General features: G+C 53.7%; 1 protein-coding gene across 5 annotated transcripts in view; it reads right to left on the bottom strand.

Moving 5' to 3' along the window:
* Positions 1-13,759, bottom strand: part of LOC137454216 (discoidin domain-containing receptor 2-like) — a 92,572-nt gene that overhangs the window by 56,916 nt on the left and 21,897 nt on the right. Inside the window, exon 1 of one of the 5 annotated variants that reach the window (XM_068164190.1) lies at positions 11,840-12,237. The exons of 2 other annotated variants lie outside the window; for them this stretch is intronic. The gene's annotated coding sequence lies outside the window, so the exon portion shown is untranslated. Of the gene's footprint in view, positions 1-11,839; positions 12,238-13,759 lie in introns of those variants that run through there. 2 more of the 5 variants (XM_068164185.1, XM_068164187.1) reach the window with 2 other exon arrangements.

The following is a 13,759-nucleotide window of genomic DNA, read 5'->3' as shown; positions in this document are numbered from 1 at the left end:
GGAGTCTGAGACTGGAAAGGAGGAAGAAATACTTTCCAGTGAGGGTGGGGAGACACTGGAACAGGCTGCCCAGGGAGGCTGTGGCTGCCTCCTCCCTGGAGGTGTTGAAGGCCAGGCTGGATGAGGCCCTGAGCAAGCTGGGCTGGTGGGAGGTGTCCTTGCCCATTGGCTTGGAACTGGGTGATCTTTAAGGTCCCTTCCAACCCAAACCATTCCATGATTCTATGCTTCAGAGCCCTGGGAGAGGTGCTGAACACAAGGAGAACACAGTGCCATTCCTCATCCTCTCTGGAGCAAGGCCACCACGAGAGGCTTTCACCCCACCTCACGATTTAGAGGAGCCTCAGCCCCACTCAGGAGCTTGTCCTGCAGGAATCCACAATTTGGAGAACCATTGATGGTGATTTCTGCTGAGTCTAAATCTCAGCTAGCAGCAGATTGGATTCCCCAACTGCACAGTGCTGAATGCAAGCCTCTCTACAGACTGCTTGGGAATTGTCTTCCTAAGGGTTTTAGTTTTTCCCTGGCTAGACAGCCTGGTACTTCCCTTCCCAGCTCCCCCAGCTGCAGCAGAGTCCTTGCTGTACTCAGGCCCTTTCTTCCTGAGCTACCCACACAACACACACACAGTGCCAGAACTACAGCACGAGTCCCAGAGCAGCAAAACCAGGATTAGCAACATCCTCACTGAGGCAAGAAAGTGTTAAACTCTGTTCTGGGCCTGAATGGATCAAGTTGCTAATTGCTAACAGCTGCCTGCAAGGAGAATTCAATCCTGTTACCATCATTGTGAGAGTGGAAAAAAAAACGAAAAGAAAAGAAAGAAAAAGCCAGCTCCTTGCTGAAAAACTCCCTGAGAAATGCAAAGGAGAGGAGTTGTCCCCATTGTGCCCAGCAGAGCCCATGGCCAATCCACCTCCCAGCAGGAAACAGCTCCCTGGGACCCAGCAGCAGCCAGCAGAGGCTCGGCAGGCACAGGAGGGAGCTCTTCTTTAGGGATGTGCATGAAGAAGGTGGAGCTTGGAGCCCTTCCAGGTACTGTTCTCCCTCCAGAGATCCATTATGGATGTCTGGCATGTTTGCAAGCCTCTCTAGATCCCAGCTGAAACAGGCATTTGGTTTAAGTGGTTCCTTCACAGATCATTACCTCGGAGTGGGACCTTCAGGTTGGCTGCAGGAAATCCCATTGCAGATGCCCAGCACCTCACCAAGAAACTCCAAGGTCATCACTGAGACTCCCAGCTTGTGTGTATGAGTACTCCATGTATCACTAAGGCCAGTGGCATCCTGGCCAGCAAGGGCCAGAGAGGTGGTTCTGCCACTCTGCTCTGCTCTTGTGAGGCCCCACCTGGAGTACTGCATCCAGCTCTCAGGCCCTCAACACAGGAAGGGCAGGGACCTGATGGAGCAGGTCATAGTACCATAGTATCAGTCAGGGTTGGAAGGGACCACAAGGATCATCTAGTTCCAACCCCCCTGCCATGGGCAGGGACACCTCACACTAGATCCAGAGGGGGCCACAAAGCTGACCAGGGGGCTGGAGCACCTCCCCTGTGAGGGCAGGCTGAGAGAGTTGGAGTTGTTCAGACTGGAGAAGAGAAGCCTCCAGGAAGACCTTAGAGCAGCCCTCCAGTACCTGAAGGGGGATAGAAGGCAGCTGCAGGGGGACTGTTTCCAAAGACCTGCAGTGACAGGATAAGGGAGAGTGGTTTGAAGTTAGAGAAGAGCAGATCAAGATTGGATGTTAGGATCAAGTTCTGCACCATGAGCATGGTGGAACACTGCCCACAGGTTGCCCAGGGAGGCAGTTGAAGCCTCTTCTCTGGAGATATTCAAGGTAAGGCTGAACAGGGCTCTCAGCCACCTGATCTAGTGGAGCAAGGTTGACTGGATGACCTTTGGAGGCCCCTTCCAAGCCAGACCCTTCTAGGGTTCTAGCATTCCTACAGCAATCCAAGGAAGCAACAGCAAAGCTACTAATTGGAACAACACCTGAAGCCTGAAAAGCTAGAACCTGGAAAGTGTGAGTCCCAGTTTTGTGCCTCCAGGGTGATGATGGTGGAACATTTCTTTGCCTCAACACTGACCTGAGGTAGCTCCAATGTAGCAGCCTTCCTCTGGAGCACACAATCACAGCTCAGACACTGCAACAGGTTGCCCTGGGAGGCTGTGTGCTGTGGATGCCTCCTCCCTGAAGATGTTAAAGGCCAGGCTGGATGAGGCCCTGAGGAACCTGGGCTGGTGGAAGCTCCTGAGTGGAGCTGAGGCTCCTCTAATGAGATGGGGTGAAAACCTCTCTTGGGGACCTTGCTCAAGAGAACTCCAGCTGCTGTAGAGCACTAGAAGAGGAGGAATTCCTGTTTTTCCCTTGCATTCAGCACCTCTCCCTGGGCTCTGAAACAGAATCAGAGTGGTTTGGGTTGGAATGAGCCTTAAAGACTCTCCAGTTCCATACTATGGGCAGGGACACCTCCTATCAGCCCAGCTTGCTCAAGGTCTCATTCAACCTGGCCTTCAACACCTCTCCAGGGAGGGGGCAGCCACAGCCTCCCTGGGCAACCTGTGCCAGTGTCTCCCCACTCTCATTTCCTCCTCTCCAGTCTCAATCTCCCCTCTCCCAGCTCAAAGCCATTGTCCCTCATCCTGGCACACCCAGCCCTTATCAAAAGTTCCCCCCCAGCTTTCCTGGAGCCCCTTCAGGTACTGGAAGGCTGCTCTAAGGTCTCCCTGGAGCCCCTTCAGGTACTGGAAAGCTGCTCTAAGGTCTCCCTGGAGCCTTCTCCAGGCTGAACAGCCCCAACTCTCCCAGTCTGTGCCCACGGGGGAGGTTCTCCAGCCCTGTGATCTTTGTGGCCTCCTCTGGACCCACTCCAACAGTTCAGGTACAGGTTCCCTCAAAGGAATGGAGCCTCAAGGCTACAGTCCCACTGCTTCTGTGTGAGAGAAGCAGCAGGAGAACAGAGGATGAACACAAATCAAAAACTCTGATGGTCACCATCCTTTGCCAGATCTCCCTTCCCATGCAGAACAGCCCTGAGGGAGCACCAGGACACATCTCCTCTTCCTCACACTAGTATCTCTCTCCAGCTTTATTTGAGGAGGTTCCTTACTTCATTTTTTTCCTCCCAAACCCCTTAAAACCTATCAGCTCCAACCCTCCACTGTGAGTCTCACATAGCAACCATAGCTATGCCATATTAACCACACAGATGACAGATGGAGTATTAAGAGCACTCAATCTAAACCACCTTCCTCCCTCCCTATTCTCAAGGGGCTTCAAAGGTTAACCTTTTACTTCACTGTACTCAAACCAGTGGAAAGGAGATCAGGTTACTGAGTCACAGCATTATTTGGGCTGGAGGAAAGCCCCCTGAGAGCAGCCAAACCCACCTCCTGCCCCCACAGCACCCAGCCCACCCCACCCCTCCTGCTCCAAGCAGGGTTAGCACCGATTTCAGAGCAGCCTGCATGGGACTTGGTCCAGCTGGGCCTTAAAAAGCATCAAGAATGGAAGTCCCCCCACACCTCTCTGGACAACCTTTTCCACTGCTTGACTGTCTGCAGATGGAAAGCTTCACCCCTCCTTAAGCCAAGGCAGCCTCCTGCTACACAGCTCCATACAGAGCCTGTTTCTGTCTCCTGGATAGGCTGCCCTGAGGTATCCCAAAGCATTCTCTTGTCCCAGCAAAACCATCCTGGCTCCATCAACCTCTTCAGTGAAGCCACATTTCAGCATTCATCTTTCCTCCCAAGTCACCACTCATGAGACCAAGGCTCTGTTCAGGCAGCTCCAGATGGATTTTGCCATGACCTCCTCTAGCTCCTTCATGGGCAAACAAGGGAAGGACTGAGTGTGTCCCACGCTGACACCATGGCTGTAGCACTTCTCCATGGCCCTCTGCTTAGAGACTGCATGGATCACATTCCCTCTGGTAACTATTTTGGAGAGGTATCAGGTGGCACTTTCTAAATGCACTTGAATTCAGCACAGCACAGATGGGCAAAGTGGAAACTGTGAGCCTCTCACCTTAGCACCATGAGAGGGCAGGGGACAGCTACACCAGCAGCACATCAACACCAGGTACCAGGGAGAAGCCAATGTGAAATGAGGGCAACTTACTGCTGGGGAGATTCCCATGGGGCTCCAAAAGAAAATGTTTCCCCAAGAATAGAATAAACCATTTAGAATAAACCAAACCAGGTTGGAAGAGACCTTCAAGATCATCATGTCCAACCCATCAACCAAACCAACCCACCCAAACAGCTAACCCATGGCACCAAGCATCCCATCAAGTCTCCTCCTGACCACCTCCAATGATGGGGACTCCACCACCTCCCTGGGCAGCCCATTCCAATGGGCAATCACTCTCTCTGTGTAGAACTTCTTCCTAACATCCAGCCTAAACCTCCCCTGGTGCAGCTTGAGACTGTGTCCTCTTGTTCTGGTGCTGCTTGCCTGGGAGAAGAGACCAACCCCCACCTGGCTACAACCTCCCTTAAGGGAGTTGGAGAGAGCAAGAAGGTCTCCCCTGAGCCTCCTCTTCTCCAGGCTAAGCAACCCCAGCTCCCTCAGCCTCTCCTCACAGGGCTGTGCTCCAGACCCCTCCCCAACTTTGTTGCCCTTCTCTGGACACCTTCCAGCAAGTCAACCTCCTTCCTAACCTGAGGGGCCCAGAACTGGACTCGAGGTGTGGCCTAACCAGTGCAGTGTACAGGGGCAGAATGACCTCCCTGCTGCTGCTGGCCACACTCTTCCTGATGCAGGCCAGGATGCCATTGGCCCTCTGGGCTGCCTGGGCACACTGCAGGCTCATGTTCAACCTACCATTGACCAGTACCCCCAGGTCCCTCTCTGCCTGGCTGCTCTCAGCCACTCTGACCCCAGCCTGTAGCACTGCCTGGGGTTGCTGTGGCAAATGTGCAGAACCTGACACTTGGATGTGTTAAATCTCCTGCCCTTGGACCCTGCCAATCTGTCCAGCCTGTCCAGGTCTCTCTGCAGAGCCTCTCTACCCTCCAGCAGATCAACTCCTGCCCCCAGCTTGGTGTCATCTGCACATTTACTGCTGATGGACTCAATGCCCTCATCCAGATCATCAGTGAAGATGTTAAAGAGCACAGGGCCCAGCACTGATCCCTGGGGCACACCACTGGTGCCTGGCTGCCAGCTGGCTGTGGCACCATTCACCACCACTCTCTGGGCACAGTTCAGAGATTGGAATCATTCCCCCAGGGCAGCAGTGGAGTCCTCTCCACTGAGCAGTGTAAGACTCATCTTGCCAGGGTGCTGGGCCAGCTCCTTTCAACTCTCTTGTGACCTAGAAAGGTTGGAGCAGATGAGCCTTGGGGTCCCTTCCAAGCTGGCATTCTGTGAAAACTGCTCAGGAGGGTACCTCTCAACCCAGAGCCCACCAGCTACCAGCAGTGCTGAGGCATCCCAGAGAAGGAGATGCCAGAGATCAGGCCCTGCCTAGGGCAAGGAGATGCTGCCTTCAGCGCTCTGCCCAGGAGCAACACCCTCCTGGTCCCAAAGCAGAGCTTCTCCTATACCCAGGAGCAGCAGCATGTGGTCAACAACAGAGAGCTTAGTCAGGATCTAGGTAGATGATGTCAGAGCAATTGCTTTTGGCAACCAGTACAGGGATCTCATTAGAAACCACAATCTGAAGACCTCTTGGCCATGATCTGTTTTTCACCAGAGCACAGGGATCCCTGGGACACTGCTTCACTAATGCTCCAGCTTCCCAGATCCCACTCTGGTTGGGGTTAGTCCCAGCTGCCTGCTGCCTGCCTGCTCCCACTCTCCTACACAACACTGCCACAACATTGCTGTTTTCCCCAGCTCCTGAGCTCCTTTGCTCTTCCCAGATGGATGACACACTGGCAGCCAGCACTCAGAGTGCTGCTTTGCCAGCTTGTTGGAGACAAACAAGTCCCAACGACTTTCAAACCTTGTGTTTCACACCCTCCCCCCATCAGCAGTTACTCAGAAAGGGGAGTCCAGCAGCCAGCTTCTCCCCAGGCACAGGAAACATTGCAGTTCTTGGCTTTATTAGCAATCAGCTCAAGTTTTGACCTTTCCTAACAATATGAACACCACTGATAACATCTATTGAGGTCTCCAGGGAGACCTTAGAGCAGCATTCCACCACCTGAAGAATCACAGAACCAACAAGGTTGGAAAAGACCTCAGAGATCATCAAGTCCAACCTATTACTTAATCCCTAACACCTCCTGACAGCTAAACCATGGCTCCAAGTGCCACATCCAAGCCTTTTCTGTACACCTCCAGGGATGGTGACTCCACCACCTCCCTGGGCAGCACATCCCAATGGCTCTTTCTGTGAAGAAGCTACCAGACAGCTGGGAAGAGACTTCTCACAAGGACTTGCAGTGACAGAACAAGGGGCAATGGCTTTGAGCTGGGAGAGGGGAGATTGAGACTGGAAAGGAGGAAGAAATTGTTGAGAGTGAGGCTGGGGAGACTCTGGCACAGGTTGCCCAGGGAGGCTGTGGCTGCCTCCTGCCTGGAGGTGTTCAAGGCCAGGCTGGATGAGGCCTTGAGCAAGCTGGGCTGGGGGGAGGTGTCCCTGCCCATGGCAGGGGGCTGGGACTAGATGGTCTTTAAGGTCCCTTCCAACCCAAACCATATCCATCTGGACAATAAAATGTTTCTCACTAACCTGAGACACATTTGCTGTGCTTTTCCAGTTACCTTTAGCTTTTCTTACTCATCACCTACCTTCCAAAACACCTTCTCCACAGTAAGAGCTACTTATCTACCCCTTTTATTTATTAGTTTTGGTGGATTGCTGCTATTTGATTCCTGGGAGAGAATTACTGGGAGAGAATCTCTGCCAAGCCAGGAGGGAAGCAAACAAAGCTGCATATAGCAGTGCTGAGTACCCAGCACCAAGCTGAGAAGCTGCTGACTCTCACAAGGGTGAAAGCCAAGCTTGAAGAGATGATTCAGTGATGGTCCAGAAAAGCTATTCTGGAACATCTGCTAATTTAGCTGGCCATCTACTTTCCATCAAACCACCCCAGAAATGCTGATACTACCAGAAGCTGTGTTTTATGAGCTTTGTGAAATGCCTGTTCATGAATTCAGATGAGGAAAAACTCAGTGCACCTGTGCCTGGCACACAGACACTGCCCCATGCACGCTTCAGGGCCACCAATGGCTCAGCTCTCATCCAAGCAACCTTCCTAGGTGAGCCATGAGGGTAGTGGAAGACTGGAACAGGTTGCCCAGAGAAGCAGCTGAGGTCCCATCCCTGAAGATACTCAAGGTGAGGCTCAATGAGCAGCCTGCTCTAGGTGAGGATGCCCCTGCTGAGTGCAGAGGGGGTTGGACTGGATGGCCTTTGGAGGTCCTTTCCATAGTTTCATAGTATCAGTCAGGGTTGGAAGGGACCACAAGGATCATCCAGTTCCAAGCCCCCTGCCATGGGCAGGGACACCCCACACTAGATCAGCCTGCCCAGAGCCTCATCCAGCCTGGCCTTAAACACCCCCAGGGACAGGGCCCCAACCACCTCCCTGCACAACCCATTCCAGGGTCTCACCACTCTCATGGTGAAGAACCTCCTCCTCACATCTAGCCTGAATCTCCCCACCTCCAGCTTCATTCCATTCCCCCTAGTCCTATCACTATGTGAGATCCTGAGCAGTCCCTCCCCAGCCTTCCTGTAGCCCCCTTCAGATACTGGAAGGCCACAATGAGGTCACCTGGGAGCCTTCTCTTCTCCAGACTGAACAGCCCCAACTCCCTCAGTCTGTCCTCATAGGAGAGGTGCTCCAGCCCTCTGATCATCCTTGTGGCCCTGCTCTGGACACCTTCCAGCACCTCCACATCCCTGTTGTAATAGGGGCTCCAGAACTGGACACAGTACTCCAGGTGGGGTCTCACCAGGGCTGGGTGAAAAGCCACACCAGACATCCACAGAAAGACACAAAAAGTGGAGAAGCTTTTCCAGTACCAGAAAGGAGTAAACATCATCATCACCACCACACACTGCACTGTGCAGATGGAAGGAACTGCAAACTGCAGCAGGTGGAGTGTCCCTGCCCTCCCACAGCACACTGAGCCACAGCACTGGGGACAAGGTCCCCTCCCTGGGCACCATTTACTTAAGAGACTGAGCTGAATCCACAGAAGCCAGCAGGAATGGCCAGTTGAATGGGCAGCAGGAGCAGGGCAGGGATTGTCCCTCAGTGCTCAGCACTGGTGAGGCCATACCTTGAGTACTGGGTTCAGTTTTGGGGTTCTCACTCCAAGGACATTGAGGTGCTGGGACAGGTCCAGGGAAGGACAATGAAACTGGTGAAGGGTCTGGAGAACAGGGCTGGGGAGGAGCAGCTGAGGGTGTTTAGTCTGGAGAAGAGGAGGCTGAGGGGAGACCTCTTTGGTCTCTACAGCTCCCTGAAAGGGAGGATGGAGCCGGGGGGGGCTCAATTTCTTCTTCTTCCATGGAAGCAGTGACAGAGTGAGAGGAAACGGCCTCAAGGTGTGCCAGGGGAGGTTTATGCTGGACTTGAGGAACAATTTCTTCCCTGCAAGGATTGTCAAGCCCTGGAACAGGCTGCCCAGGGCAGTGGTGGAAAGGATGGAAACCCCATTGGTGCTGAGGGACCTAAGTTAGTGGTGGGCTTGGCAGCGCTGGGTTAATGGCTGGACTGGACCTTGGAGGTCTGTTCCAACTTCACTGATTCTCTGATTCTCCCTCAGTGCCATGTCTAGGTGCACAGACCTGTTAGGTTCCGCCTGAGCAAACTTTGTTTACCAGGCAAAGTGGTTCTGAAGTGTAATTTATGAAGTGCCTGCCAGAGATGTGGCAACACTTCCAGGTCAGCTGAAACTGCTGCCTCAAGCCTCCAGTGAAGATTTCCAGGCAGGTCTAACCACGTTCTGCTGGGACTACTGTTCACTAAGTACCAACTTCCTCGGATCAGTTTGAGCTTCTCAGGCAGAGAGGAGAAACTCCAATTAACTCCAACGTCCCAGCAAAGCATCCAGCCCGGCTACAGCCAGCACTGAGAGGATCCCTGCTCACCACAAAGTATTTCAAGCCACCAACCCGAATGTTTTGCTTGTAAACAAAGGAAAAGGCAGAACTGAGAGAGCTCCAACAGCATTGCACAGCTATGGAAAGGCAGAGTGGCTGATTTCCTGCTGCTATTATCCTCCAGGTGGACCAGAAAACAGGAGTCCGCAGAGAGAATTCACCAGATTCAGCAATGACACAGAAGGCTGCAGGGAAATCCTGGGGTTGCTTGAGGCAAAGAGGAGATTAACTCCCCAATGATATCTGCAGCTCCCTTCCAACCTAAATATTCTGTGACTGTAAACAGGAGATAGGGTGGGGGAGTAGGGGGGAAAAGGGGAGACTTTAGAGCAGCCTTCCAGTACCTGAAGGGCCCTCCAAGAAAGCCAGGAAGGGACTTTTGACAAGGGTTTGTAGTGACAGGAGGAGAGGCAAACAAGACTGAAGATTAGGAAGAAATTCTTTCCAGTGAGGGTGGTGAGACACTGGAACAGGTTTGCCCAGGGAGGTTGTGGCTGTTCCCTCCCTGGAGGTGGTCCAAGGCCAAGCTGGATGAGGCCCTGAGCAACCTGGGCTGGTGGAAGGTGTCCCTGCCCAAAGCAGGGGGAGGGGGGTTGGAATTTGATGCTCTTTAAGGCCCCTTCCAACCCAAGGTATTTTATGAATCTATGAATATAGGGGGGGAAAAAGACCCCAAACCATGTAAAATAATGATGCCCAGACCAACAGAAAGGATCCCATTTACCTCTTTTCCACCTTTAAACTGCACTGAAATTAAAAACCAACAAATTAAAACCTGAGGAAATGAAATTCCATGGCATGCCATGAGCACTAAGCCTCTGGGACATATTGCCACAGAGCAACGTGGGAGTAATTCAATAAAGCATTGGAAGTGGGGCTGCAGAAGAGGAACATCTGGGATTCCGTGAGCAGGGTAACAGAAAAGAGCACAGTGGAGAGAAATTTCCTCCTAGCCAGGCAGAAGTAAATCAGTCATTAATGTGAGCAGAGAGCTGTCTCCTCCACAGGCAGGTTAGTCCCCAGGTGTCTGTGTTCAGGCTCTGGGGGTTTCATGTGTGCTGTGCCAAGCAGAGATAAGAATCACTGAATTGTCAGGGCTGGAAGGGAGCTCAAGGATCAGCCAGTTCCAACCCCCCTGCCATGGGCAGGGACACCTCACACTACAGCAGGTTGCTCACAGCCACATCCAGCCTGGCTGCAAACACCTCCAGGCAGGAGGTTTCCACCACCTCCCTGGGCAGCCTGTGCCAGGCTCTCACCACCCTCATGGGGAAGAACTTCTTCCTCACATCCAATCTCAATCTCCCCATTTCTAGGTTTAGAATATAATAAACCAGGTTGGAAGAGACCTTGGAGATCAAGTCCAACCTATCACCCAACACCACCTAATCAACTAAACCATGGCACCAAGCACCCCATCAAGTCTCCCCCTAAACACCTCCAGGGATGGTGACTCCACCACCCCCCTGGGCAGCACATCCCAATGGCCAATCTCTCTCTCTATGAAGAATTTCTTCCTAACCTCCAGTCTAAGCCTCCCCTGGCACAGCTTGAGACTGTGTCCTCTTGTTCTGGTGCTGCTTGCCTGGGAGAAGTCCATCCCCCCAGTCCTATCACTCCCTGACACCCTCAAAAGTCCCTCCCCAGCTTTCTTGTAGCCCCCTTCAGACACTGGAAGGCCACCAGAAGGTCTCCTGGGAGCCGGTGCCCGAGTAGGTGGGCTGTGATCTAATCCACCCTGGCAAGCTTCAAGGCTGGCTGTGGAGATCACATTGCAGCTTTTGGCAGCTCCCTGTGCAGCTTCTCATGAAGAGAAACAACACTGCCCACCTTTTGTCCTTTGTCTTTTTTTTTTGGCAGAGATTATTCTGTGGGTGACACAAGGAGGGGCAGATGAAATTTCAGCCAGACCTATCAAACAAATACCTGGGGAGCATTGAGCCACCCTGGAATGCTCCACTGGCTAGCTGGGGAAGTTCTCAGCACCTCAAAGGACAGACATTTGCTGGGGAAATAATCAGTGGGGTTTTGCTTGTTTGTTTTCCTGGAGGGGCTGCTGCTGTGGTTAACCCTAACAAGAAGGATTCTGCGAGCAGCTTCCTGCACATTCACACTGCTGTGCTGTAGAAGAAATGAGTCTGAGGCAGTTTGACAGCAGCAGCAGGAGGGGAGAAGGAAGCCTGCATCTCCCTGGGAGAAGAGGTGAGGGAATACAGGTGACATCCAGCCACAAAACTCAGGCAAAGCAGCAGCTGCCATGGCTTGGAGGGCAGGACTGTGTCCCCCCACACACACACTCTTTCCCACCACCCACAAGCAACTCACTGCCAGCCCCACTTTTTGCACATCTGACTTCACCTCAGCCCTGAAACACTGCAGGGAAGCATCTCTGAGAGCTCAACCACCATGGGCTTTGCCAGAGAGCAACAGCCCCACGAACTGCTCCTGTCCAGAACACCTCCACCAGCCAGCTCCACATTTCTACCAAACTAAAGATCCTGTGGGTCCCAGAGGGCCCTGGGCATGGGACACCCCAGAAATACTCAGCATTTGTGAACCCTCCCACAGCCACAGGAGTTCAAACCAGGCACAAAGAGCCACCACCTTCCCACCAGCCTGGGAGAGAAGCCTTTGCCTCCTCATGCTGCCACCTCTACACCCCCCACCCCTCCTCCACTGCCAGCAAGTCTCCAAAGGCATTTGTGACAAACGCATGGGGGGAGGAAGAGCTGATTGCAAACTAGAGAGGAGTGAAGCTGGAAGGACCCTACCTGCCTTGCCCAGGGCCTGCTGAGCACTGGGAACAGCTGCCATGTCTCTCTTGAGCTCCACAGGTTGAGCCAGGCTGTAGTTTCGACATTCCTTGCAACTTTCCAGCAGCACGCATGATATGTTCAAACTTGAGTGCCTCCTCCCTCCTCCCTCCCTCTGCACACACAGACAGGCCCAGGAGATGGCCCTGCCTCTATCATCCCAGTTCCTATAGCAACTCCTGACCCAGCAGATGGAAACAGAGCTGTTTTCTAGGCAGATCTGCCTGCTTGGATTCCTCTGCTCTTCCCTGCTGTTGGCCCCTCCTTGCTCCAGTGCTCTCCCTAGGGGCTGCTCCGCTGGCACTTGGCCCAGACTTTGCCTGGAGGAAGGCCAAGCTTTGAATTCATTTAGTAAAACCACAACATAAAGCAGCTCTCCTGCTCAGGAAGCAAGGCCTGTGTTGTCCCAGGGGCAAGGCAGGCCCCGGCACGGCACCGCAGAGCCAGCCTGCACCTTCTGCCTCCCCGCGCAACACAAACCCAGCAAGGGCAGCGCCACGCTCCTCACCCCCACCCCTCACCGGCCCCTGGCACCCGTGGTACAAAGCAAAGACACAGCTAGCCATTTATCAAGCAATTCCAGCCAAGAGGGTTATTGTAACCCAAGAGCAGAGCAGGGCACATCAGCGGTTTGGCCTCCCAAAGCCCCTGCTGGATGAGGGAGAGGCCAGCAGTGACCGCAGGGCTGGAGGTGTGCTCCTCACAGCACTTCACCCCGGTCTGCCCTCCTTGGCTTTGGGTCCCACACGAGTCAAGCTCCCTGCTGCAGCTGTCTGACAGCTGTGTGACATCACTTTCATTTCCTTTGCACTGAAAAATATGGAAATAGAGGGGAAAACATGAAGCTCCATGTAAGCATGTGGCACGTAGGGGGAGATAATTACCACGGGTGACAGCGTGAGCCTCATGGGCTGCTGGCATTGCCAAGTCCTGCAGGACAAGCTGGACCTCAGCAGATGGAGCCCCAGGAACCAATGATGTGGTCACAGGCACCAGCAGGTTGTGGGCATGAGACAACCACTCTTCAGCCACAGAGCCCTGCAAAGCCCTTCCACCTCCAGCACCAGCTGGCACCCCTGCCCACAGCCAGGTTCTGCTGCAAAGCCATTGCTGGGCCCACTGGTGAGCCCTGGAGTGTGGCAGGAGGTTGGGACGACGCTGATCTGGGTGACAAGGCCATTGGAATGTCACCTGGGGGCACCCCCGCAGAGGCCTACTCAGGGCACCCCCACAGAGGCCCACTCGGGAGGCTTGAAGAGATGCAGTTCTCTGTGGACCTGTCCAGGTGCAAGGAAGCTGCCCTGCAAGGGAAGCACCACCACATCCCATCTGGGCACCCCAGTACCCTCCTGGGGCCAGCAGTGCAGGGCTATGACAGCAGTGCTGAGTGGGGAGAGGGCGCCTGTGCTGTACAGGAGTGACACTGAGGAGGACTCCAGAGCAGAGGCTGAAGCAGGGGGAGCAGAGGCTGAAGCAGGGGCAGCAGAGGTTCAGCCCATTCAAAGCTTCCCATGTGCTGCACCAGGCTTTGAGCAGGAATCCCAGCAAGGCACAAGAGCAGCAGCAGGTATTTGAGCACTCAAAAGCCAAAGGAAGCAGACATGAAGTACTGTGCCCACACCAGCTGGAAAACACAGCAGTCACAGACGTGCTGTCAGATGCCACCTTGCTCCCACCTCCCTCCCTGCCTCCATACCCCATCTCAGCCACACAATCCACCTCTGCACCAAGAAGAGGGAAGTGTTTCCTTTTGTCCTCCCTCAGGTATCTTTCCCATGTCTGAGGCTGTTAATCAGCTCAGAGGGATGGGACAATCCCCTAAGGCTTGAGACAGAAACACACAGCCAGCAGTAATGTGGAGGTGGATAGACACAAGAC

This window comes from Melanerpes formicivorus, unplaced genomic scaffold (genome assembly GCF_026170545.1).
Source record: "Melanerpes formicivorus ecotype bairdi unplaced genomic scaffold, bMelFor1.0.p_v2 SCAF_77, whole genome shotgun sequence".
Lineage (NCBI taxonomy): Eukaryota > Metazoa > Chordata > Aves > Piciformes > Picidae > Melanerpes > Melanerpes formicivorus.
Note: the sequence above shows the minus strand (reverse complement) of the source record. Positions and strands in the feature narration are given on the sequence as shown.